The sequence below is a fragment of the Tenrec ecaudatus genome, chromosome 7 (genome assembly GCF_050624435.1).
Source record: "Tenrec ecaudatus isolate mTenEca1 chromosome 7, mTenEca1.hap1, whole genome shotgun sequence".
In the NCBI taxonomy this organism is placed as follows: Eukaryota; Metazoa; Chordata; class Mammalia; order Afrosoricida; family Tenrecidae; genus Tenrec; species Tenrec ecaudatus.
The window spans coordinates 16,787,160-16,814,503 of record NC_134536.1 but is presented as its reverse complement, the minus strand read 5'-3'; the positions used below and the strand labels follow the sequence as shown (position 1 = coordinate 16,814,503).

General features: G+C 48.3%; 1 protein-coding gene and 1 long non-coding RNA gene across 3 annotated transcripts in view; one reads left to right on the top strand and one right to left on the bottom strand.

The window, feature by feature from the left end:
* AKAP12 (A-kinase anchoring protein 12) overlaps positions 1-27,344 on the top strand; it is a 104,316-nt gene that overhangs the window by 7,708 nt on the left and 69,264 nt on the right. The gene's annotated exons all lie outside the window — the stretch shown is intronic.
* On the bottom strand, positions 2,244-10,421 carry LOC142453250 (uncharacterized). Of its 2 annotated transcripts, XR_012785369.1 has the most exons (4): positions 10,265-10,421; positions 7,432-7,641; positions 7,019-7,186; positions 2,244-2,728 (listed from the first exon to the last, which is right to left on the bottom strand). It is a non-coding gene; the product is annotated as an uncharacterized LOC142453250 (long non-coding RNA). The 2 variants fall into 2 exon arrangements; XR_012785368.1 differs by lacking the exon at positions 2,244-2,728 and having other exon boundaries at positions 6,671-7,186; positions 10,265-10,420.

The following is a 27,344-nucleotide window of genomic DNA, read 5'->3' as shown; positions in this document are numbered from 1 at the left end:
TATTAGAACAAAGTATTCTTGAGTTAAAGGTGGACTTGAGTAGAGGCCCAGTGTCCATCTGCTACCTTAATAATTAACATATAAATACATGTACATAGGAATATTTCCCTATCGTTATATATAAATACAATTACATATGTACATGCCTGTAGTTAGAGCTCTATAAATGTCTTTTGCCTCCTAGTTCTTTCTTGTATTCCCTTTTACTTTCCTCTTGTCCCACTATCATGTTTAACCTTCATTGGGGTTTCAGTAATTCCTCTCAGCTACATTTCCCTTGATCAAGCCCCACCAGGCATCCTACGCCCTCTTTGTCATTGATTTTAGATCACTTGTTGTTCCCTGTTCCTGGGTTTGTTAACACCAGCTTCCTTTTCCCTGCCTCCACCCCTCCTGTGTTAATCCCCTAGAACTGTTGGTCCTGTCATTTTTCTCCTGTGGATTGTTTATCACGCCTATCTTATCTAGATAGACATGCAGAGAAAATAATAAGCCCCAAAACAAGACAAAACAAAATGAAACAAACAAACAAAAAACCTATGACAAAAAAACCCCAAACAACCTGTAAATAGTTCCAGGTCTGTTTGTTGACCTTTAGGAGTGTTTTCCAGTCTAGTCTGATGGGGTGCCAAGCCCTGGTCCCAAAGTCTATTTTTGATATTCTCCAGGGACTTCATTGCTTTGCTCCCCTTGCTGCTCTGTTGCTCGCCCTTGGTGTTTTGCCCGGGTGTAGTGGGGTCAGATCGGGCACAATTCCCACACTGTGGTTCTGTAGCTCTGATACTTTCCTGTCACCATATTAGAATTTTGTAATTGTCATCTTTGGATCACATAAGCTGGCGTGCTCCTTCGCTTAGATTGATGCTTGTTTGAATGCAAGCTTTTAAGACCCCAGCCACTGTTCCCATGGATAGCCGGGCACCATCTACTTTCTTCACCACACTTTGCTGTCGCACCCTTATCTCCCGTGATCATTTTATGAAGGTGAGTATCAAGCAGGGCCATGTTATCATAACTAACTGCTCTTGAGTTAGGGTTAGAGTTAACTAGGAGCCCAGACTCCATCTGCTTGTCTATGGGGTTTGCACATCTCAGGTTTACTTTGGTGGTCATAATATGACAAAATCAAAATCCTATAAGACCAACTGCATCAATAGCTGCCGTAAGCCAACCAGCAACCAAACAAACAGAACACAAACACACAAAGAAAATAAGAAAGAACGAAAACAACAACAACCAAGGTACAAGCAGGAAAGCAAAGCAAAAAGCCATATAAGCAAAGAAGTACAGCATTGTCGATCACCCCCCTGGGATATGCTGATTGCACTATTATTTATTTACATCAGTGTTCCCAGTGCCCCGGCACTCCAGACACGGTCGGTAGAAGGAGTCTGAGTACCATTCCACCTTGAGTCCTACACAGTTCAATCTCTCATTCACTTGGACGCTGTGGACCCTAAGTGTGGAAATTGATGCCAGGGTGTTTCTGAGCCTCGTGAGTAGAAGGCCGCCCTGTCTTTCGCCCGGAGAGTGGCTGGTCGTTCTGAACTGCTGACCTTGCAGTTGGCAGCCCCACTGGTAACACGACACCACCAGGGCTTCTGGTAAAGTAGTAGGAAGCATGTGCCCTTTTGTAACTGGGTTCGTTTCACTTTTTAAAATCATTTTATTAGGGGCACATACAACTCTTATCACAATCCATACATACATCAATTGTGTAAAGCACACCTGCACATTCATTGCCCTCATCATTCTCAAAATATTTGCTCTCCACGTAAGCCCCTGGCATCAGCTCCTCATTTTCCCCCCTCCCTCCCCGCTCCCCCCTCCTTCATGAACCCCAGACAATCTACAAACTATTATTCTGTCATATGTCACACTGTCCAACGTGTCCCCTCACCCACCTCCCTACTGTCTGTCCCCCAGGGAGGAGGCCACATGCGGATCCTTGTAATTGGCTTCCCTTCTCCACCCCACCCTTTCTCCACCCTCCCCGCATCTCCACCTCCACCACTGGTCCTGAAGGGATCATCCGCCCTGGACTCCATGTGCCTCCAGCTCCCATCTGTACCAGTGTACATCCCCTGGTCCAGCCAGATTTGTAAGGCAGAACTGGGACCATGATAGTGGTGGTGGTGGGTGGGTGGGTGGGTAGGAAGCATTCAGGAACTAGAGGAAGGTTGCATATTTCATTGTGAACACTTTTGTCATTTAAAAAATATTACTGATAGCCTAAAAGGACAGAACCAGAGAAAAAAGTAAATGTCTCCTCTCTGACACCACAGCCCTCACTGTCGACCGTGTTTTAAACCAGAGCTGGAGGCGTCTGGCGTGTTCTCTCACACACGCTCCTCCTGTTCAAGTCCACAAGAACAGCCGCCCCGTTCTTTCTGACACACGCACGCTGCAGCTTCAGGTTTGGGATCTCTTTCCACAACAGCGTGTAAACACCTGTCTCCGTTCTTGCTAATAAGTGTATTTCCTTCCAGCGGGTGGTAGGTAGTACTGTATAACAAGGGCCCTGGTGGTGTGATGGGTTACCTGTTGGACTGCTAACCCAAGGTGAGCAGTTCGGAACCACCAGCTGCTCCGTGGGAGAAAGATGAGGCTTCCTGCTCCCATGAAGAGTTACATTCTGCCCGGTCCTGTGGGGTTGCCGCGAGTCAGAATCCGCTGGATGGCAGTGAGTTTGTCCTTCAGAATACTGTGACAAGGATTGACCCAGTGGCTGCAACCAGAGTCCAAACATAAGAACAATTGTGAGGGCTGCCGTGGGAGGGGGGCTGGGGGGACGATAAGCCCATCTGCTTTCATGAACACCAGCCCTGGACACCCAAAGGGCCAGTGGTTCTGTGTTCTGTAGGGACGATGAGGGTCAGGTACACTGGACGGCAATGACTTTGGTCTCCCGGGAGTACTCTAACTGACCAAACCATTCCCCGGGGCTTGCATTTAAATGCGTCGCCCTTTTGCTGTCAGGAACTGGAGCAGGGCGCTTCCTAGTCCTGGTATTTCTGCCGTGTGCAGGTGTGGCTCTGAGGCTCAGGCCTGGAAGGGCAGTTGCTGGATCCGATGATTTATAGGCGCTTCCGGTTCCATCGTACTTGCTACATTGACTTTCCAAAGATCTCCCCCTTGCAGACAGATCCTAGTCTCCCAGCCCTGGCCTTGGGGGCCATTGGTTTTTCTCATGTTTGCCACGCGTGCTTGGTGAGGGTGACCCCTCGATTTCCTTGGCGTGGTTTAAACGAAGAGGCTGAGCGCCTTGGGTGGGGGTGGGGGGTGGGTGCTGGCCAGCTTTTTCCTTCCAGGAGCCGCCTGATCGTGCTGCAGACTCGCTTTCAGAGCATGAAAGGCTCTTAGCACTCATCTCCCAACGGCGAGTCGATGCAGTCGATGCAGAGCGACCCTGTGGGACAGGGTGGAACTGCCCCCGTGGGTTCACTCTTTACCCACGTAGAAAGCCCCATCTTTCTACCATGAGAAGCTATTCATGACTTTAAAAAAGACTTGAAGGAAGTGGAGAGCAAATGCCTTGAGAATGATTGGGGCAGGGAATGTATGGATGTGCTTTATACAATTGATGTATGTATATGTATGGATTGTGGTAAGAGTTGTATGAGTCCCTAATAAAATGTAAAAGAAGAAAAGAGAAAAAAATGATTAGGGCAAAGACTGTACAGATGTGCTTTATACAATTGATGTATGTATATATATGAACTGTGAAAAGAATTGTATGAGCCCCAATAAATTGTTAAAATTAAAAAAATATATATATATATTTTGAAAAAAAAAGACTTGAAGGAAAATGTTTTGATAATGATGATGGCAGCAAACGTACAAATGTGCTTGACACAATGGATGGGTGGATGGATGGATGGATGGATGGATGGATGGATGGATGGATGGATGGATGGATTGGGATGAGTTGTATGAGCCCCCAGTAACACGATTAAAAAAAATACTTCCGCACCCACTTATTCTACAAGGCGAGGAAAGAAGCAAGCTGGAAAGGTTTTAACACGGGCCGAGGAGCCCTGATCTGCTGTGCTCTGAGTTTTGACTGCCGCGGCCTTCCCCTTGTTTGTCTGGACCATGACCTACTTCTCCAGCCACCAGTGTTTGGATTTCGCCTCTGGGGATCATCTAAACGCTTCTAGTTGCCAGCAATCACTCGTTCTTCTGATTGGGCGAGTGCTGGGCTCCAGGATGGGGGGGCTGCAGAAATCGTCCCCAGGGAATGTAGAAGACAGAAGCACCCCACTTCCCTCCTGCCCCTCCACTTCACAAGACAGCCTGGCCCTGCCTTCTGGAATAAATGCTCTTTCCCAGAAAAACAAAAACACAGCAAACAGTACATGTTCAAAGCCCTGGAAACTACGGGTCTTTCCCTGTTAGGCTTCTCCGAGTAGTAGTCTTTCAAGTTTAAAGACTTTTTGTTTCCTCCCTGCTGTTTCTCTTGGGGATATTGTAAACCAAGGGGGAGCCCTACTGCTGCCCTGCTCCCTTCTGCCAGGCGCCCTCCCAGTTTCAGCAAAACACCGATAGTCTGCTTGGCTCGCCAATGAGAGGAAACCGAAAACCAAGCATGCTCACTGCCATCAAGTCAATTTCTGATTCACAGCGACCCTATAGAACAGCGGTTCTCAGCCTGTGGGTCGCGACCCCCTTGGGGGGGTGTCAACTGACCCTTTCACAGGGGTCACCTGATTCATAACAGTAGCTAAATTACAGTGATGAAGTAGCAATGAAAATAACGTTATGGGTTGAGGGGTCACCACAACATGAGGAACTGTATGAAAGGGTCGCGGCATGAGGAAGTTGAGAACCACTGCTATAGAGCAAAGTAGAAATGTCCCTGTGGATTTCTGAGACTGGAAATCTTTTTTTGTGTTTGTTTTTTTTGGGGCTCTTACAGCTTTTATAATAATCTATACATCAATTGTGTCAAGCACATTTGTATGTGTACATGTTGCCATAATCCTTTTCAAAACATTCTCTTTCTGCTTGAGCCTTGGTGTCAGCTACTCTTTTTTTCCCTCCCAACTCCCCCACACCCTCATGAGCCCTTGATAAATGATAAATTATTACTGCTTTCATAATCTAACACTTATCATTACAGACACTGTCTCCCTTCACCCGAGTTTCTCTTATTTGCCCCCTCGGGTGGGGGTTGATATATGATGATCCTTGCGAATGGTCCCCCTTTCTCCCCTTCACCCCTCCCCTTCCCCCGGCCTTCGTGGTATCACTACTTCCGTTAATGTTCCTGGTGGGGGTGGGGGTATCTGTCCTGGATTCAGTATGTCAAGAGCTCTTATCTGAACCAGTGCACATGCTCCGCTCTAGCCAGGTTTGTAAGGTAGAACTGGAGTCATGATGGTGGAGGGGAGGGTGGAAGCATTAAAGAATAAGAGGAATGTTGTGTAAGACTGTAAGTCTTCAGGAAGCCTCCCTTTCGCCGGCAGTACAGCTGGTGGTTTTGAACTGCTGACCCTACCATTAGCAGCCTAACTCACCACTACACCACCAAGGCCCCTTGTCATTAAGATGCGCCACCTTTAAGAAGTGGGGAGGGGGAGAAGCTCCTGCCCTTTGACTGGTTGGCTATTCCAGAGTTGGTTGCAAACACGGCTAATTGGAAGAGCCTGGAAATGAAATGTCCCCTGGCTCCCAAGCCTGGTTGTGCAACCGAAGTAGGACCTCCGAAAAAACTAACTCAGCGCCGTGGGGTTCCTGTCCACTCACGGTGGCCCTGTAGGACCAGGTAGAAGTGCCCTTGAGGGTTTCTGAGACTATAACTCCTGATGGGAGCAGAAAGGCCCATCTTTCTTGCGTGGTGCAGGCTGGTGGTCTCAAACGGCTGTCCTTGCCATTAGCAGCCTAACTCATAACCACTATGCCACCCTGGCTCCTCTGAGTTAGGACCTAGGAAGCTCTTAAAAGACGCCCTAGGGCCCTGGTCCTAGAGTGCTTGCACTGGAATCCCAGATGATTCCTGGATCTGATCAGAGCTTCAGTAGTCTAGCGGTGCTCAACCCGGGAGGCCCACCTGAAGGGGAGGGAACTGACTGGCGGGGAACAGTAGGAGATGGTGAGGAGGCCAGGGAGAGGTGGTCCAGGCACGGGCACTGAGACACCCAGGCCTGGGAGGGGTCGTTTGAGATGATGTTAGAAGCATCGCTATTTCCCTCTAACCATCTTGCTCAGGAGCCCTAGTGGTACTCTGGGTTAAGCATGGGACCACTAACCGCAGGATCAAGGGCTCAACACCCACCAGTTGCCCAGAGGGAGCAAGAGGAGGCTTTCTGCCCCATAAAGATAGATGGTCTCAGAAACCCGCTGCAGTAATTCTGCCCCACAGGATGGCTGAGTTGGAATCAACTTGATGGCAGTGTGTTTGCACGGATCTTGCTGAGTGCCTGGGGGATTCTGAGGGTGAGGTAGGCGATGAGTTGATCAGCGCTTTGAACCCCCCAACTGCTCTTTATGAGTTAGTTCATCTAGAGTTGCAGCCTCAGAAACCCGCAAGGTCGCCTGCAGTCAGAACTGACCTGATGGCCGCTGAGGTTTGTTTTGCGTTTGTTGGGTGCGGTTGAGTCAACTCGCCACGGCCTTGTGTGGCCAAGTAGAGCCACCTCTCAGGTTTCTGAGGCCGTAAAACTTCACACCAGCAGATCACCAGGCCTTTCTCCCTTGGAACCCCTGTTAACCACCAAGTCTCCCCATTTGTGTCACCAGGGGGTTGCTGGCTGGAGGAAAAAAGTCATCAAATTGTGGTCCCGGAGTGGCAGATTCCTTCCAGCCATCTAGGGAGATGGTAAAGGAAACTTCCCCACGCAATTCCATTCTTGATCCTGGAGAGTTGGAGGGTTTTTTGGGAAATAATCTGTGCCAATCAGCAGCTACTTAGATGTGTGATGAATGAAATGCCATTCTCTCTACTTAGCAAGAAGGAACTGCTGGGCAGGGGTCACATTTTATTTCCACCTGGTTGCCTCTTAAAACAATGACAAACCTTCCTTGTGCTGAGCACAGAGAATGGCCGAGAACTCGGTTTTATAACAACTGGATGGTGTGAAAATCCACGAAGAAATCTGACCGTCTTCCCCGGTGATGGAAGATCAGGAGAAGATTCGGACGCTGTTACTAGGTGCCATCTGGTCGGTTCCAACCCACAGCGATCCTGTGTACAACAGAATGAAACCGTGCCCAGTCTCATGCCACCACCACAGTGGCTCCTATTCTTGAGCCCAGGGTTGTAACCGGGGTGTCTCCGTGAAGACCCTACCCTCCTCTTTTTCCCCTGCCCCTCTACTTTACCAAACACATCCTTCCGCAGGGACTAGTCTCCCCTGTAACCGTGTCCGCGGTCTGTAAGATGAAGTCTCACCCCCCCTTGCCTCTTAGAAGCAACCTGGCTGTCCTTACCTGCTGCTCACCTGTTTCTGGGTGCTGCAGGTCAGGTTCTGACTCAGCGATCCTCCTGCGCCGTCCTCTCTCTTGTCCTTCCGTGGGAGCCCACCTGTGCAGCCATTGCGCCGAGTCGTATCTCCTGGAGGGTCCTCCGCTTTTCGCTGCCCCTCCATTTACCAAGCCATGAGGTCCTTTTCCAGGGACTGGTCTCTCCTGATTGATTACCTGCCCAAAGAACATAGGACAAAATCTCCCCATCCTCACTTCCTTTGTAGCTGTTGTTGTTTGGTTGAAATGAACTTGTTTGTCACTGAAGACTCCAAGTCCTTTGCGGTTTTACTAACCCCACCCTCACCCCACCCCCCATCATTTTTTTAGCCACTCAGACCAATATTTAGGTTTCAAGGATAAGGAATCTGGAGGGTTTTGTTGTTGTTTTTTTAAAAGAAGTACACTGTGCGTATTTGTACCTAGCCTGTCCCAAGAAATGAAATCAGTAACAGTGTCCTACGTGTGAAACCTTCCATGAATGTGGTTCTCTCCCCGCATCCCGTCCTTCCTTCCCATCGGCCCCTCTTCCCTCTAAGAAGCATCCCAACGGCACCTCTTCCAAGACAGATCTGTTAGTTCTTTTGGCAGTCCACAGTACTTGGACTAGTCTTCGCCAGCACCACGTTCAAGTGCGTTGATTCTTCTTCCATCTTCCTGATTCGCTGTGCAACTTTCACTCTTGAGTGCCTAAGTATTTCTCCAGAGAGTTAAAAAAATTATTTAAAAAATATTGTGTGTTGACATATAAGGCCGGACAGGAGAGGGTGGTTTGGCAAGTGTTTTCACAGTGTGGTGGTGTCATGAGTATTTGCAGAGGCGCATGTGTGGGGCAGTCAAAAATAACACAGCTTCCAGATTGGGAGTCGAGAGTACTGTACCTCAGTTTCTCTGACAGACAAGAACATGGGTAGCTTGATGTGGGTTTCAGTTAACTGTTGCTTTTTAACCAACTATTTGTGGGTGGGGGGGTATTTAGATGGGAGAGTGCCATTTGATACAGGCAACTGGAGACCTTTAAATAAAGTGGTTTGCAGTGGACACCGTTGGTAACAGTCAAGGGCAGTTGGGTCTCTGATAGTCGTCTATGGCAGGCAATGGCGGTTCTGCCGTCGAATTCACCCTCAGTGCAGCTCATGCATGCACAGTCACCACCCTGCTGTCCACCATGGACACTTGAGCGTGTTGCCAGGATGCTGAGCTGGTCCCAGGGGCGCTGGACAAACTAGGATGAAAGAACTGGGCATGTAGTTCTGGAAATCTGCCGATGTAAGATCGCGAGGGTCTGATCCATGGTGGATCCCAGTGATGGGCAGGCTTGGCAGCCTGTCGTTGTGCATAAGGTCCTCGGAGTTGGTGGCTGATGCAGCGTCTGTGCCGGAGCCCAGAGCCCAGGCTTGAGGCGTGGCAGCCCCGGAGGTCGTGTGGAGAGTCAATTATCTTATGATAAGAGAAGACAGGGCCGATGGAGCCAAGCCAGAATGTTACAAGAGACAACTAGATAAAACAGATGCCCCTAGATTAAATAGGTACCCCATCACTGCTTCAAAGGAATTATCATACCAACCCACTCACCAGGCCCACCTAAAAGACAAGAAGGCAGGAGGCTTGGGAAAGGCTTATCTAGACCGCCTACAGAGACGCTGCTTCTTTGCCGGCTTCCCCATCTTCCCCTCTGGAATTGGGAGGCAGATTCCTGGCTTGCTGTTTTTCACTCTGTCTGAGCCTATGGTTTCTCAGAGGACCAAGCCATCACATCCGGTTTCTGCCTGCCCCAGCAGGTCAGCTTTCCCTTATCTCACTGGGATGGTGGTGCCCTTCAGTTGAGTGGATCTGTTCCCTAGGGTTTTCTCGGCTGTGACCTTCATTGACCATGCTTGCCCGTGGCTTTTCCCACTCTCTATGGTGCACAAATATATATTTCCTGGTCCTTTTATCCCCGAGAACCCTGAGTGAGATCGGATCTATGCAGTCGTTGTAACTCACAATGACCTTGAAGCTGGTGCAAGACCGGACGGACAGCCTTTGGTCCTGCTACGCATACAGTTGTCAAGAGTTGAGCGGGCTCCACAGCAGCTAACTGCATCTTCTTTTGGGGGGGAGTTCATTTTTCAGTTCTTGTAGATCTTATCCTTTTTCACTAGTTTTTCAAACTGCTCGTAGAATCCCTTTTTAGAAGATTTTGTTTGAAATTCTCCTTCCTTGGGATGGATTTGTAAAACACCCATATTCAATACTGAAGCAATACTGAACGGTGGACACAGTGCAGCCTTCCATGTGGTCTGTCTACTTCCAGCTTACTTATTTATTTTCTGCTCCCAGTTTAGAACTGCCGTGCCACAAACTGGGAGTAGACTGGGGAAGGGATAGCTTATAACCCAAGGGAGATATTTCAGAATTAGCCAGTCTTTCTACTATGAATTGTTCTTAATGAATTCAGAAATTACGATGAGCCATTACTTAGACGCGAGTTCCTGGCTCCTGTGTTGCCGGTCTCAAGGCGACAATGGACGGTCTTGTCCTTGTTCCGCTCTGTTTCACATGAAATCCAGCTTTGAAAAGCAGTGGGGACACGTCACTGCTGAAGTTGACTCAATCCTCTTCCCCAACACCGACAAAAGCTAGTTTATGGAATTTAAACAACAACCCAAAGATTTGACTATCGGGGGGCAGAAACCTGGTTGGTCTCCTTTCTGTTATGGTAAAATAGACACATCATAAAACAAACTCTTTGGCCTAGTTTAAAAGCCCACAGACAGTGAATTTATTTCTAATTAGTTAATTTTTGGCAGTGACTTACTGACTCGGTGTCACACCGGATTCCACCAAACGTGCGCCAAGCTCTGTGGAGTGTTCAACTGTTTGGGGCCCTCCGTGGAGCTTCAGTGGCGATCGAAGAAGACCCACAGTTTTATCTACGTCTGTAACAGTGACCAGAGAGGCTTCCAGTCACTTCTGGGACTGTGCCTGATAATAATCTCTCCATGACCGGGAGGAATGCAAAGAATGCTTTGCGTAAGGATTCAGGGAAGTAGGTCATGGTGTAAATTTCTCAAGCCTGTCTCCAGTGGGCCCTGTGAGCCCGGAACCCAGCCTCTTTCTTACCCAGGATGCTTCAGTCCTCATCAAACTTGATGGTGCCGACAACTTCTCACCCTCTCAGAGGACTGGACAGGACAGCTTGTAGCAGACTGACCACATGCGTCTCACCCGCCACACTGGAGGGAAAAAATTAGGTGCCTGACCGCACCAGTCACACATGTGGCAAGTGCTCCATGAAATGCAGAAATGCCTCCGCGAGCTCTGGTGGCGTGGCGTGGCATAGTGGTTACGCGTTGGGGCTGCTGAGTGCAAGGTCAGCAGTTCAAAACTACCAGCAGCTCCTCGGGAGAAAGATGGGCCTTCTCATCACGCAAAGAATCACAGTGTCAGAAACGCATGGGGGCACTTCTACCCTGTTCTTTGGGGCCACTAGGAGGTGGCATTGGCTCAATGGCAGGGAGATTGGTTTGTTTTTGCTTAGAAATTCCTCAAGGACTCCTGGTGGCGTATGGGTTTTGCATTGAACTGCTAACCACACATCAGCAGTTCAATTCTACCTCCTGCCCCGCAGGCGAAAGATGAGGCTTTCTGGTCTTGGGAAGATATAGAGTCTCGAAAACCTCAGAAAAGTGTTCTTTGTGGGGTGGGGGACGAGGGTTGAGTTTTCATTTCATTCGTATGAAAATGACAGCTGTTTATGTTGAGCCTCTTTTTAAACAAAAGTAACCAAAGACAGAGAAGGTTTTTGCTTTTCGATTAAAACGGGAAATGCAGGACATATGTCAGTTTTAAAATGGGGACCCTCTAGGAAAATGCCTCATTATCCCGAGGTGAACTACTTTGTGTATTTATTCTTTGAAAGTTACTTTGAGACTTGCTGATATTTAGGGATGGGTGGAAGAGAAAGAAGCAGAAAGTTGAGGCCTCAACAAAGACTGTATATTTTGGCTTGAGCCCGTTTCGCATGAATTGAATTGTTCAAGTGATCCAAGCCATGTGTCTTTCAGGCTGACATGTCATAAGTGAATGACTTTAACAAATGGAAGTCTCTTTCCCCAATGGAGGCCAAAAGTATGAATTTGGGGTACTGGCTGGGGGACGGGCTTCCTGTCAGCTCCCCAGAAAGTCTGGGTCTCTTACACAACTCCTTCTTAGTTCCTGGGAGATCGACCTGTATCTTGACATCTCTTGGACTTGATGGCAGTGAGTTTGGCTTTGGCGGGGGGAGAGGAGGGGGTGTGGGGTGGGACCAGGGTGACTCCCCTTAGAAGGGAGGATGGAAAAACTTATCTCACATAATTTGGACAAGTTGTCAGGAGGGACAAGTCCCTGGGGAGAAGACTATCCTGCCTGGTAAAGGGTCAGCAAAGAGAGGAAGACTCTCAGAGCAATGGACTGACACAAGAATGCCCTCAAACAGAGCAGGCAGGTGCCGCCTGCGTGGTGTTTCCTACGGCTGTGCGTGGAGTCTGCACTTGGCAGCAACTAGAACAAACCCCAACCCACTACAAGTCACAGCCAGCCTCTAGGTCAGGGTAGAAATGCCCGTGCGGGTTTCTGAGACTGTAACTCTTTACAGACAAGGAGTGGCTGATGGTTTGGAACTGCCGAACTTCACCTCCAGCAGCCAGTAGTGGAACCCCAAGGGCTCCTATGGAGCCCGAGTAATTCCTTCATCTACTTGTGTGTTTTGTAAAAGATTGGCTTGAGACACCCACACTCGGCTCATCTCATTAGCATAGCAAGGGCAGTTCGGTCCCAGATGGGATTAGAATCACAGGCATACAGGTGAAGGGTTGATGCGTTGATTCACATGTTTTTGGAGACACAGCTCTGTCTCTAAAAAAAACTTCGTCGTAGTCATCCCCGACGGCAGTCTGGTGAATCTAAGGACACACACTCCCTCTCACTTCATGGATGTGGTTGCTCCAAACCAAACTCAATGCTGTTGAATTCAAACTCCTAGCCACGCCCTGTGGACAGAGGAACTGCCCCATCTGGGTTTCTAAGACTGTTAATCTCTCCGGGAGCAGAACTCCTCATCTCATTTTACTCCTTCGGAGGGCCTGGCAGATTTGACCTGTTGACCTGATGCTTAGCAGGTGCTTAGCAGCCTAAGGTCTGAGCCACCCACCATGCCCTAATGGCCTATCCTTAAGGCCTTAGTTAGACTCCCCCCAACAGGTCAAGTGATCTGTGAACATGAGGATGATCGCATCAGGTCCCAATCTGGAGGATGATTACATCATGACACGCCTGCCAAATGGCACCATGACTCACTGCCAAACCAGGGGAGTGGGACCCGGCCGAGCTGACACACATCTCCACTGACTCACAGCCAGCATGTCTTTCACGGTCACCTTGACCATGGAGGACTGCCAGGCGTGCATCCTCAGCGTGCAGAACGTTGGTGGTGGTGTTAGGTGCCACCAAATCGGTTCCAACCCTGTGCACAACAGAACGAAATGCCACCTGGTCATGCACCTTCTTCACAATTGCTCCTCTGCCCGAGCCCCTGGTGCAGCCACGGTGTCGATCCACCTGGTTCAAAGCCTTCCTGTTTTTCGCTGCCCCTCTACTCTACCAAGCATGATGCTCTTCTCCAGAGACTGGTCTCTCCTGACGACACGTCCAAAGTACATGAGACAAAGTCTCGCCATCCTCGCCTCTAAGGAGCATGCTGACCATGTTTCTCCCAAGGCAGATTGATCTGCCCTTTTGGCAGCCCGTGGTGCTTTGAATATTCTTTCTCAGCACCACCATTCAAAGGAACCAATTCCTCCCTGGTCTTCCTGTCACATGCATAGGAAGTGACTGAAAATACCATGACTTGGGTCAGACACACCCAATGTGCAAGAGAGTTAGATATATGTAGTCCGCCCTTACCTATGGCGTGGCTTTCCAGGATTGCCTCTCTGAATGATGAAATCTTGCTCCCTCTAGGAGCGCACCTCAGCAAGTGGGTGTATGGGGCCCTGCTGAGTGGTTAGTGCCCCGTGCTTGTGACCCCTGGGGACCTGTATTGTGTACATACAGAAAAAAATTAAAATAACACAGCGCACAGAGGGTTCAGTATTATGCACAGCCTCAGGCACTCACGGGGGTTCTGGAGCCAAACCCCGCTGAGGGTACGGGCGATGACAGCAGTTGATTTTATACTATTGTGTAAACTCCGGCAACGAGACTGTGAGGAGCTAGGCGTTCTGCTATGACCCGTGGCTGCCGTTAGAAGAAACTGTCCCAGCCCCAGCCACATGAGACCTCTGACTTCCCCGTCACGGAGACCAAAGACAATCGACCTCTGTGGCGTTGGATGCTGTGCATTGCTGGGCTCCTCAAACCCGGCAGTGAAGAGTGGAGACATTGTAACTGAACGTGAACTTGAACGAGGATCAGGGGAAGGTCAAACCCGGCCTTCTTGAATGGAGTTGCAAATTCTTCCTGTGGCAAAGAAGAGCTCTTTGCTTTTTATGGTCATGGAGAAGAGAAAAAAAAAAAATCCCCAAAGCTTCTGATTCCTGTTCTGTGAGCTGACCAGCTGGCTTGTGTCAGCTCCGGAGACGAGGTTGAGATGGACGCAGATTTATTTTCTTCCTTGAGTCTGATTGCTGAATGTCTCCTCATTTTGTTACTAGAAAAAGAAATAACTATTCTGGGCTCGCTAGCAAAACTTTAGGGAATGTTTTTCTTTGCAAAACACACACACAAAAAAAATGGTTCTTAGTAAATACTTTGTAATACTGTGCTTATTTTACAAATTAGCATACAGATTTAAAACTGAGATTGGTACATGTAATTATTGCCCCTCCCTTTGATGGATCGTGGAGCTTAGTCTCCCATTCAGGCACGAGCTTGCCGGAGTGACAGATGAGGGATGACCAGCTCTGAGAGCTGCCTGTGGCTTAACCCTGCGAGCTCCTGTATGCTTTTGTCCGCGACAAGAACTAGTAGATGTGTATACCCGTCGCTCTTTCTTTAAGGCCAGGCGCCACGCCCGTCCGTTGATGCAATTAACGGTGCCCAGTGTGTGGTCCAAGTAGAAGTGAGAGTCTTTCCTCTGTGCCTCTCTGTTACTGTTGTTGAAATCCTAAGCGGCAGGAACACATCCCTCCCCTATGCCCCCGCCCCCACCAAAACCAAAAGCAAACCCCATTGCGGCCCAGTCAATTCTGACTGTTAGCGGCCCTCTCTTCCAGAAGCTACGCAATAAAGCGTCGGCCAGTTCGCGGGTTTCTCCACCTGGGACGCAGTGACCCGATTCTAGTCATCTTCCATTCCTGCAGCCATTCCCGCCCTCCCCCTGCAAGCTGTCCCTCCTCCTGATTGTCCTGTCTGGACTTGCAGGTACTGCTGTTGCTGCTTTGACCCCATGTAGATAGTGCTTTTCACGAGCAGACGGTCAAGACATCGTTTTCTCTTCAGTCTTGCTTATTTTTGTCACTGTTGAGAATGCGCACCGGAAGACGGGCGCCGGTTCAGCGGTTTCTGCATTGAGATCGCCTTCTTCGAGTTTTCAGTCACCTGCTCGCTCCTTCTCTGGCTTAGCCTGTCCTCGTTCATAGACGCTCGCAGCCCCCACCCCAAGGCTCCTCTGTCATCTTTCAGGGTGTCATCTGCATTTTCCCCCCTTCTGATGAGGATTCTTTGCAGTCATTGATCAGAATGCCAGTGGTACCCATCGCCATCCAGTTCTTCTGGCCCCGTGGTAAAGGAGGCAGCTCCTGGAGGTAGTGAGCCACACCTTCAATCAACCAAAAAACAACAAACTCATTACTAAGGAGTCAATTCTGTCTCAGTATCAAACATATAAGACAGGGTAGAACTGCCCCTGTGGGTTTCCAAAACTGTTACCATTTATGGGAGCAGAAAGCCTCTCTTTCTTACTCGGAGCAGACGGTGGTTTCAGACTGCCGACCTCACGGTTAGCAGTTCAAATCATAATCAGTATGCCACCAGGACTCCGACCACTCTGGTTTCCTCCTCTTCCTCCTCTGTTGTGCCAGGTGCACAGAGACCAGCTGCGGTGCATTCCGTCTCCGTGGCTGGATTTTTGGAAGTAGACTGCCAGGCCTTTCTTTCAAGGTGCCTCTGGGTAGGTTTGAACTTCCAGCTTTCTGTTGGCAGCTTAACATGTTAAAAATCTGCATTACTCAGGGACCTGCCCCGTGCCTACAGACCAAAAGTAAAATAAAATTCATCCCTTGTGTCAGTGAATGCCAATCCAGGGAGTAATGTTTAGTGTGTTTAAAGCTGTCCCCAGGGGTGTCGGGAGCATTGCACAAGCCCTTCCCTGTAAAATCGACAATTCATATGTCTTCTGAGCAGTAAACGATCTGATTTGCATTTTACAAATGAGCCAAGATAGTGAAACTGCTAGGTGAAGTTTGTGCTCCTCTCTCTGGCTGGGGCGGGAGGGTGTGAGGCCGCAACGGTGGGGTGTGGGCATGGGCTTTGACGCTGTCTGGTATTTTTAACTTCTGGGACACAAGGCAGCTTCTAAAACCTCGTGCAAGCTGCCTTTCTAGGTATTTTAGGAATATTGCTGTATCCACTGTGGGGTCAGTGATAAATGATTCATCTGTATTGACCAGCTACTCCTTTCAAACCTGTCCCCACCCTCCCCATCCCCGTCCTGTCCTGGAGGAGGTAGCGGATGCCGGGTCTTAAAGCTCTGTGGGCTTGGCTGCAGGCCACACTGCCGAAACAAGAATCAATATCCTCAATCTTCTTCCTTTATTTGCATCCCGGTCATTTACTGTGGTTCCTGGTCTCCCAGCCCACCATCCAGCCTACTTCTCCCTTCCTGAACACCTGGTGACATGGTGGCTTTTGGGTAGGGCTATTACAGGAAAGTCAGCAGTTCAAAACCACTAGCCAATCCACACGAGAAAGATGAGGCTGTCTTTTCTGTAAAGAGTTAGTCTTGGAAACCCACAGAGGCAGTGCCATTCTGTCCTCCAGGGTCGCTGTGTGTCAGCATCACCACGATGGTGGTGAGTTTGGCTTGAAGACTTAGTGGGAGCAGATGCACCAGGTCTGTCTCTCTCTCTCTCTCTCTCTCTCTGTCTTTCTCTCTCTCTCTGAGTTGCTGAGTGAATTTGAACTGCTAACCTTTCTGTTAACAGCAGCAATGCTCTTCCCTTTATTTAATGATATCCAGCCCATCAGGAGGCCCCAGTAATTCTGGTCCAGCCTCCACAAGTTTTCCTCATTTCCACAGTGGGAGCGCTGTCAGGATAAGCATTGGACGGCTTGGCAAAAGATCAGTGGTTCCGATCGATCAGCTGCTTCCTTTGTTATATATGGCAGTGGGGAAGCGGGGGGGAGGGGGTATGTATTTGATTTTTCCAGTCTTTTCTTCTTCTAACCTTAAACTTTCTCTGTAAGAGTATGAGTAATTGGATACCAAAACCTCACTGCCATCCAATGGATTCTGACTCATAGCATCCCTGTACGGAGAGGGCAGAACTGACCCTGTGGGTTTCCAAGACTGTAACTCTTTACAGGAGTTTCTGCACTGGAGACTTTCGGGTATTAGAATCACATTCAAAAATCTGTGCAAAGCTGTTCACCACACAGCTGCATAACTAATGCTACCCGCCCCCTCTTTCCTGCACCCCTCTCACCGCAGAGGCCATCATGCACGCTCCTGGGAGGCTTTACCCCTGCAGAGCGTCAGCTTGGAGGATGCTTCTCAGGGCCCGTGTGCTGAAGATGGAAGTCTGGAGCAGCAACAGACCAGTGCCTGCGAGAGAGGCAAGGACAAATGGACAGGGTCCGCCCTAAAATGCTGCGTCTTTCAGACAGGTCACTAGCGTAGCTGCAGGCCATAAACATACTAAGAGAGCCTTTTAAGGTGACATATCAGTGGCGCTCCTTGTGCCAGTAAAACATATTAAAATTTCATTTCAGACTATGTAGTCTCGGATGTACTGTGTTGGGCAAACCCGAGGGATTTGGGTTCAAGAGTCTCTCTGTTTGCAGAGATGACCTAGAACTCAAACACCAGTCTCAATGCTGTCAAGTGGATTCCGACTCAGAGACCCTGTAGGTCAGGGGTGGACTGCCTTGTGGGTTTCCGAGACTGTAAGTCTTTACAGATGTAGGAAGCCTCACTTTTCTCCCGCGGAGGAGCTGGTGATTTCAAACTGCTGACCATGCAGTTAGTAGGCCAGCTAGTAACCACTACACCCCAGAGGCTCCCAGTATCTGTTGAGATTAAAACAACAGCAGCAACAACAAATTCACTGCCATCGAGTCAATAGTGACCCTAGGGGACAGGGTGGAACTGCCCCTGAGTTTCCAGGACTGTAACTGTCTGTAGGGGTAGCGAGCCCCATCTTTCTCCTGTGGAGCAGCTGGTGGTTTCGAACTGCAGGCCCAATGACACCACAGCCTAGGAAACGTATGGGGTCTCTGTAGGCCAGCAGAGCTCTTGAGACCCGATTAGTGGGGGATATGTCATGAGATGACCTAGACTGAAGCTTAAATCTGGGGGAAACATAATTTGTGTAAAAGCTTATTTTGAGGGACAAATCCAAGTGTATGCACATCATTCTCTTTGGGGTAACAGCTTTATGGATACATAATTCACGCCGTCTGATTCATCCGTCTCGAGTGCATGGCTTTTCGTCATGAAAGCATTCTTAATTGAAAAATGTGATGCATCAGCTGGAAGCCAGTGCTGCTTGTTGAACTGATCTGACTTGGATTCATATTGGCTGCTTAAGACCTTTTTCCTCAGAGGAATCGAGCTTCTAAAATTTTTTGAAAATCAAAGTATAGGAAAGGAACTCCTGTTGTGAATTGAACTTTAGAAGTCGCTGGTGGCATTTAACGACCCAATAAATCTGTCAACTAAACGAACTTCAAGCCAGTAAATTTAAAATATAGCCAAAGGAAAAAAAAATATATAGCCAAAGAATATATATATATATATAATCTAACCATATGCTTAAATACATTAATGTTCAGGAGAAAAGACGGCATCGTTTAATTCCATGTTTTTAAAATTCACGAATAATAATCCTTGTTAAAAATCTGAGAGCGCATATGCGTAGATAAGCTGTTCTTTCCTCTTATCCACCCATCCCCCTTTAATCTCCTCATTAGAGGGAGCCAGAGTTAATGACTCTAATATCCTTCCTAGCTTAGAATGGGTGACTCAACAGTGGGGGGCAGGGAGGAGGCAGAAATGCGGGTCCACAGGCATCAGCTTAAGTTCACCATAAGAATGAGCCCATAGAGTCAAATATATGTAATTGTTTTCTTTGATCATTCCTGCATATTTGGTCTTTGTTTGTTTTCTTTATTCTCCTGCGCTGGGTTTGGGGAATGAGCCAATGTGATTCTCGATTTCCGCGAAGAGATTGGACAAAGTTGAGTAATTCAGTGTATCCAACGTTCCTGTCAGCTGGACAAAAGGATGGAGGAATGTGCATAACTGGATGACCCTTCTAGCCATAGTTGGTGGCTAGAAAACCCTTTGGCCTGGCCGGGGTGAATATTTTAATGATTTGTTGAGAAACGAAGAATGGATGTTACATTGAGAAGTGAGGAAAAGTTAGAATGGGTAGGGAATGGTGAACTCAGCCTTGCTGCCAACTTGGGTCCAACTGTGCTTTGGGATAAAGATGGTCTTAACCTTAGACCAGTAGAGCAGACCGAGTTGAAGGCCAGGATGTGCAGAGCGCGCTGGGGGTACAGGGGGAGCCAAGGCGAGGAGTGTCTATTCTCTGCCCCTCGTGGGCACATCTAAAGGGTGAAGATACACGAAACACACCCGTGTGGAATGGGCTAATTTACCATATCAGATTACAAGGCCTGGAACCATAACCTTTGAGCGCTGCGAATCCTGAAAATTTAACTCTATTCCCTAAAATGTTTAGGGTGATAAATATCCTTTGCCTGGTTACAATGTTGGTAGAGCGATTAAGTGAATTATGCATATGGTACTAAAGCCTGCCACTACTTGTCTGTCGGTTTGACGTGGATGACCGAAGACCGATGAGTTAGGGAATGACATCAAGGGAGAAAGCAAAATGTGGTTCCAAAGACAGGAAAGGACGAGGAGGTCGAAATGGATGCTGGAAGAGACTGTTCAACTTGCTCTTGCGCATAGAGTGGCGAAAGCAAATCTAAGAAATAATGGGGTGAACCAACTGAGCAGAGGGTTTCTAAGGGTGCCTTGGGAGGACAAAGTAGAGCATTATAATGAAATATGAAAGCCAGAAGGGAAGAATATGCTCGGTCATTCTCAAGCTGAAAGAACTGAAGAAAACACTCACAGTATTGAAGTATACTAAGGGCAAGGTATTAGACTGAATAGGAAGCATGGGGGGCGGGGCGGAGGGAACACACACAGCCACTCTTGTGGCTACTTCTCACGATGGTAGCCTCATCGTGACCTTCTGTACAACAGAACAGAACATGGCCCGATCCCGCTCCCTCCTTATAATCTTGATTGTATTTGAGTCCCAGACTCACTATGCCAAAAGGAGTGGATCAGAGGTCAATTATTTCAAGATACTAGCATATGCCCCAGGGCCAACAGTATTGAAGGCAAAAATCCCAGGCATCCCTGAAGGCACTGGCATAAACAATTATCCAATAGTCGAAAGAATACCAGTTGAGATGTTTCAACAAGTGGATGCGACACTGAATGCTCACTACCATGTGCTAAGAAATTTGGAGGAGAGCTACCTGGCCACCGGACTAGAAGAGAGCCCTGTTTGTTCCATTTCCCAAGAAAAGCCACCCAGCAGAATGTGGATACCAGTCTAGCAATATCATTAATATCAAATGTATGTAACGTGTATGGAAACGGATGCAATGGCGCATCGACAGGGAGCTACCAAAAATTCAAGTCCGATTCAGAAGAATATGTGGAACAAATGTGACATCATTGCTGATGCCAGGCGGCTCTAGGCTGAAAGAAGACACCAGAAAGATGTTTGCTTTCGTTTCATTGACTGCGCAAAGGCATTTCATCAGTGTGCAGATCTTAACGAAATATGCATAATGTTGTGAAGAATGAGAATTCCAGAGCATTTAATTGTGCTGATGTGAAACAACGTGCAAAGATGTAGGGTAAGACAACTGAAAAGGAACGGTATGCTCAGCATATCCCAAACTGCAAGAACTCAAAAATGTTAAGCCTTGAGTTTCCAGATTAAAAGACTCTGGGCAAAATACTGAACAATGCAAGGAACATCAAAATAAGATGGAACGCATGCACGCAGTCACTGTACTCGCTGGGCGACATTCCACCGTTTCAGGAGGTAGCCTATGAGGAAGAACCAGCGGTGCTGGAGGAAGAGGTCCAAGCTGCACTGAAGGCAGTAGCCAAAAACAAGGCCCAGGAATTGATGGAATGCCAGTTGCAATTTTCAACAAGCTGATGAAGAACTGGAAGCATTCATTCGTCTACCCTGGGAAATTTGGATGATACCTATCTAGCCAACTGACTGGAAGTGGTTGTTTTTAGGAGCCGTCGAGTCGGCTTTGACCCATAGCAACCCTGTGTACCCAGAATGAAACACTGCACAGTTCCTTGCCATCCTCACAATTGTTCCTGTGCCTGAACTCATTGAAGCAGCCACTGCGTCAAGGCATCTCATCGTGGGCCTTCCTCTTATTTCACCACCTCTCCACTTTACCAAACATGATGCCCTTCTCTAAGGACTGGTCTCCCCGGAGAATATGTCCAAGTATATAAGACCGAGTTTTGCCATCCTTGCCTCTAGAGAGCACCATGGCTGCGTGTCTTCCATTACAGATCTGTCTGTCCTTTTGGTGGCCCAGGGCACTCCCAGCGTTCTTCTCCAGCACTGCAATTCATGTGCGTCTATTCTTCCATGGTCTTCGTTAGTCAATGGCCAACTTTCACACGCATATGATGCAATGGAGAACACCATGGCTTGGGTCAGGCACACCTCAGTTTCTAAAGTAACATCCTTGCTCTTCAGTACTCTAAAGAAGTCTCGTGTAGCAGATTTACCTATTGCAATATGCATTTTGATCTCCTGACTGCTACTTCCATGAGCTTTAATTGTGGATCCAAGTAAAGCAAAATCCTTGACCACTTCAGTTTTTTCTCCATTTATCATGGTGTTCCCTACTGGTCTAGTTGTGAGGATTGTGGTCTTCCTTACATTGAGTTGTAATTCATACTGAAAGCTACAATCCTTGATATTCAACACCAAGTGCTTCAAGTCCTCCTCACTTTCAGCACGCAAGCTTATGTCACCTGTGCATATCGCAGGTTATCAATAAGCCTTCCTCCAATCCTGAGGCCGCACCCTTCTTAATATAATCCAGCTTCACCGCTTTTTGCTCAGCATCATGATTGAACAAGGATGGTGAGAAGATAGAACGCCGACACACACTTTTCCTGATTTTAAACAGTGCAGTATGTCCATGCCCTGTTCCATAGCTGCCTTTTTCTTGACCCGTGGACAAGTTCTGAAGAAGCACTAAGAAGCGTTCCAGAATTCCCATTCTTCTCAAGGCTATCCACAGCTTAGTATGGTCCACACAGTCGAATACCTTTGCGTAGTCAATTAAATACAAGTAAACATTTTTCTGGTAGTCTCTGCTTTGAGCTGAGATCCATCTGACATCAGCAATGATACCCTTTGCTTTATGTCCTCTTCTGAATCTGGTTTGAACTTCCCCAATTGGAAGAGATCCATTTTGTGGCCATTCCAAAGAAAGATGACCCAACAGAGCGTTCACATTTTAGAACAATATTATTAATATCGCATGCTAGTAGAAGTTAGCTGAAGATCATCCGACAAAGCTTACAGCAGTACATTGGCAGGGAATGGATATGAAGAGAAATGTGGTATCAGGATTGGAGGCTGATTAAACAACCTGTGATACGCAGATGACACAACCTCGCCTGTTGAAAGTGAGAAGAATTTGAAGCACTTGCTGAAGATCAAGGATTGTAGCCTTCAGTGTGGATGACAACTCAATGTGAAGAAAACCAAAATCCTCGAAAGTGGATCAGTAGGTAACAACCAATAGAGAGAAGATTGACGCTGTCAAGGACTTCTTGTTTGGATCCACAATCACTGCTCATGGAAGCAGCAGCCAAGAGATCAGAAGACGTGCTTTGTTAGGTGAATCTGCTGTGCAAGACCTCTTGAAAGCGTTGAAATGGAAGGATGTATGAGTTGCCCAAGGCACGGTGTTTTCAACCCTCATGGGTGTGAAAGCTGGACAATGAACAAGGAAGACCAGAGAAGACGACTTGGTGCATTTGAATTATGATGCTGACAAAGACGCTTGAAAGTACCGTGGAGTGCTAGAAGAACAAACAATCTGCCTCGGAGGAAGTACAGCTAGAAAATTCCTTGGGATGGAGAATAGAGGCACTTAATCTCGTGGACTTTGGACATGTTGCCAGGAAGGTTCCGTCCGTCCCTGGAGCCGGGAAATTATGCTCGGGTAAAGAGAGGAGCGCTCAAGGACCTCGATTGACACGGTGGCTGCAACCACGCAGTCAAATACAGCAGTGATGGAGATGGCGCAGGCCTGGGCAGTGTCAGCTTCTCTCGCGCCTGCAGGAGAAGCTGACGGGATGGCAGCTAATGGAACAAGATGGTTGGAAAGTTAGGCCGACACGGGAGGGAATTGAAGATGAAAGGGGATCTAGCTTCCAAGCGGGGTGGGCCGTGGAGAGCAACCCCTGGGAGTCTTGGTGGCTTTTATATTTACTGGCATCTCACCTGCCGTCTATTGTCACTGAGTCCGCTTCAGCTCATGGCGACCTTCTATATGAAACAAGCCCGTGGTACCTGGTCCTGTGCGGCCCTCGTGATCGCTGACGGAGAGGATGAAGTCCATGTGAAAGGCGAGAAGTTCGAGAATATTGGGCTTTTCTGACGTGGGCTTAGCGCGTCGTATTTCGCAGGTCCTGCTTTTCTTCTGCTTTCCAAGTGGAGGGCTCGTTGGACAAGGCCAGCCGGGTCACGCTCCTGGTAGCACGCGCTTCCTGTGTGCCTCTTTCACATTCTGGCCGTTCTTGCCTGTGTCAAACTCATGTTTGAAAATGCTGTCGCACACTTAGAGACTGCGATACAGGGTCAACCTAACTTTCAGAGTTGCGTGACCCAGAAAACGAATCAACTCAGGTGACTCCTGGCATTGATGACGGTGCTTGAACAGAACCCATAGTATGTCCCTGGCGGCGCCAACGGCTGGGTGCTGGACTCCTCACTGAGAGATGGGGGCTTTGAACTCACAGAGCTGCCATGGAGGAAAGGCCTGGTGATCTGCTTCCGAAAGACCCCAGCCTTGAGAACCTTGAGGATCAGCCCCCCTTTGCTGACTTGGGGTTGCATGTTTCGGAACGGACCTGAGAGCGATTGCCTCGTACACCTCACTCGGGCTCCAGATTCATGTTTGAGCCCGTTGTTACATCCAGCTCCTACGCCGGTCCAGCTCAGTGAGAGTCTGTCAAAGTGTAGTATAGAGTGTAACTCATACTTCTTCAAAGTTTAGATGAAACATAAACACACATACATACTGTATTAAGAGTGCAGCATGGACTCCATTCTTACAGCCTCTCGCATCAGGTGTGGAAGATATTAAATGTCTGACGATCAAATCGCATGGTCAAGATGAAACATAGTCAACCGTAGGTGACATCTCTTCCATCAGAGTGTCTGCGACGCTAGAATGCACTCTGCCAGAGGCTCTCTGTGAGTCTGGGGGTAGACTAAGATTGTCTTTTTCTATTATTATAATTTTAAAATTTTATTAAGGACTCATACAACTCTTATCACAATCCATAGATGCATCAATTGTATAAAGCACATCTGTACATTCCTTGCCCTCATCATTTTCAAAGCACCTGCTCTCCACTTAAGCCCTCTGCATCAAGTCCTCTTTTTTCCCCTCCCTCCCCGCTCCCCACTCCCTCAAGATTGTCTTGAAGATGGCTGCAGCCCATCCATTCAAGGCTAAGTGTTAATTCTAAAATGTTAGCTGGGTTTGAAGATTTGGGGGATTCTTTTGCTTAAGTTTTTAATAACGTTTCCTAAGATACTTATTCTTTAGTGTTGATTTTTTTTCCTGCACGTACTCCGGACTTGTTTGCCCTCATAGCTTGTAATCCCTGTGCATTTCGTTGACGAAGGGCTCGTCCCCATCCCAGGAACGTGCCAAGACATCTGGGGAAGCGTTCGTGATTACGGAATATGTTGTGTTGCCTTCAAGAATCAACACCACTTAAGCCGGATTTCTTGAGACACTTCTCTGCTGCTCAGAAAACCCGGGAATGATTGCTTTTCCGTGGTTAATCGGGACCGGAGCCCCCAGAGCAGCTGCACAAACCCCGGGAAAGATGTCTGCGGGTCGTTGAGACGGCAAGCACTTTCCCTGTGAGCGGGTTTCCTCGTTTTGATGTTGAGGAATATTCGTTGTATTAAGGCAGCTCTTATTGCCCCATAATTCATGCATTTCAAGTGTACAATTGTGAGGTGTCTAGCCTACTCATGGAGTCGTCCAGCCAGCCCCACGATCAGTTCCACACTACCTCTCACCATCCCAGTAGGACAGCCACACACGGCTCCATCAAACACCAGCGCTTTTTTGGTGACGTTGCCTGTTCTGGGTGTTTCGGACAAACGGGATCCTGCAGTATGGGGGCCTTTGATGGGCCTTGCTCACTCCACACAGCCTCCTGGAAGGTTCGTCCATGTTGTCCTATGTGTCCGTACAGGCAGACCTCGCCTTATTGCTTTGCGGAGATTGCAGTTATTTTTGTTGTTGCGGCTTTGTTTACACACATTGGAAGGTGGGGGCAGCCCTGCTCGGAGCCAGGCTTGGCCCCATGTGCTCTCTTCTGTGGCAGGTACAGAGGAGGCCCCCCAATTGCACATGTAATTGAGAGAGAGCATCTGTGGGTCTCAAGCAGGACACATCCTCCACCTGAGGGAGGCAATTAGCACGACGTCACAATGGCAACCAAGGTTCTGCTGAGGTTCAGAGACATGATAAGGATGTGTGAGGGCAAAGGAAACCTTTGCAGAAGCATGATTGGTGGCAGATCATTACACCACAGTTGCAGGTGGGACTACAGGAGCGGGAACAGGACCAACATGGGGACACGTACATTATGTCAGACAGAAGAGCTTGCAAGAGTGGTCCAGGGTCTTCCGCCCCAGGCAGTCAGGGCATGACTCATGCCTATGGGACCCCAGTATGGTGGTCTCCATCCATCAAGGACACACCCAGACAAGCCCCGCCTGCTCCCTGGGCTGGTCTGGAGGGTGGAGGGAATCCACTTTCTGATGTACTCTGTCTGCGCACAAGACTCCTCACATCCCTGGTTCACAGCCAGAAAGTCAAGGGAGACGGACTTCACATGAGGTCTCTGCAAACGGAGCTGGGGCTTTCCCTGCCGCCCATTCCTTCTGCAGGGCTGGCGCTCCGAGTTGAAGCGCTTAGCATATGTCCTGTAGTTCTGCTAAGTCTCACATTACTTTTGACTGGCCCACGATGCTATTGCGCACTTCATAGCCTACAGGGTGTGTACACATCGGTTTCGTGTGCTCTGGGAGCCAGAGAATTCACGGGACTCAGTTCATTGCTTTATCGTGGACTCGGGTACCCTCGATGGTGGTGGTCTGGGGCGAACACGCCTCGTCTCCGAGGTACGCCCATACTTCATTTCCTCTTACTGCTCCCGAGGGGCTGCCTGGCTGTGAGTCAACATGGAGGAGAAAGCAGGCAGGGTAGCAGTAACCAGCTGGATCTCAATCTCAGCAAAGTCTGTCAGAAATGTTTTGTCAGGAAGACAAGGTTGTGTTGCTGTTTTTTTCCCCTTGAAGGAGGTTGTGAATTATATATGCCCCCCACCCCCGCAAGCTGGCCCAGACCATGTAGGTTTCATTACACATAGTCTAGACGTTATCGATGGATTAAGAGGGAGTCGGTTGTTCCATTGTAATACAGACACCACCTCTACTGTGTTTTTGTTCTTCATATATTTGTGTGTGAGAAAATACCACCATCACTTTTGTGTGTTGTTGGAAATAAGGACTGTTTGGGGCTTTATGGGGGATACATGGTGCTGCTATCTGCAAAGTCAACAGTTCAAAACCACCAGCCAGTCCAATGGAGAAAGATGAGGCTTTCTACTCAGGTAAGAGTTAAAGTCTCAGAAACGCTAGGGGGCAGTTCCAGCCTGTCCGGCAGGGTCAGCACCAGCTCAATGGCAGTGAGTTTTAAATGGTTTGGGTGGCTTTATGGTGTTGCACAACTTTAAGGGCAGTGTCCTCCTTTCCATTAAAAAGTACTCCGGTTGATAGAAACGTTGGTCCAACATGCTTGTCTTTAACCACCCTTTTGGGGGCCCAAAGATAGTTTCTTCTTAGCCTGCTGGGTCTGGAGAACATTGGAAAGGGGCGAGGTGCCCCACGGGTTGAAGTTGGAGTTTGTTAGGAGCCCTGGGAGGGTGACCCCTGCTAAAAGGCTTGTGCATAATAAAAGGTGCTGCTGGGAAACTCTATAAAACAAGGAGAATGTGCTGCCCGCTTTACATAGCGAAGAGGGAAAACACTTGCTTGAGAATTTTAAATTCGCGTTTAAAGAATTTTTTAATAAAAGAATTCCGCCTCCATGAAGGTGTTGACAGAGTCCAGAAATCTCCCCTGGACGACCTCTCATTCCTCACGTTCCCATTGGGGGTGGAAGATGTTTACAAGGGATTGCTGAAAAATCTCTGTTCCCCTCAGAATGTTAGGTTTCAAGGGTGTTTTGCCTCTGTTCTGGCTTCTCAACGCTGAAAGGATCCACGTGGCAGAAGCACTTTTGTGAATCCATGT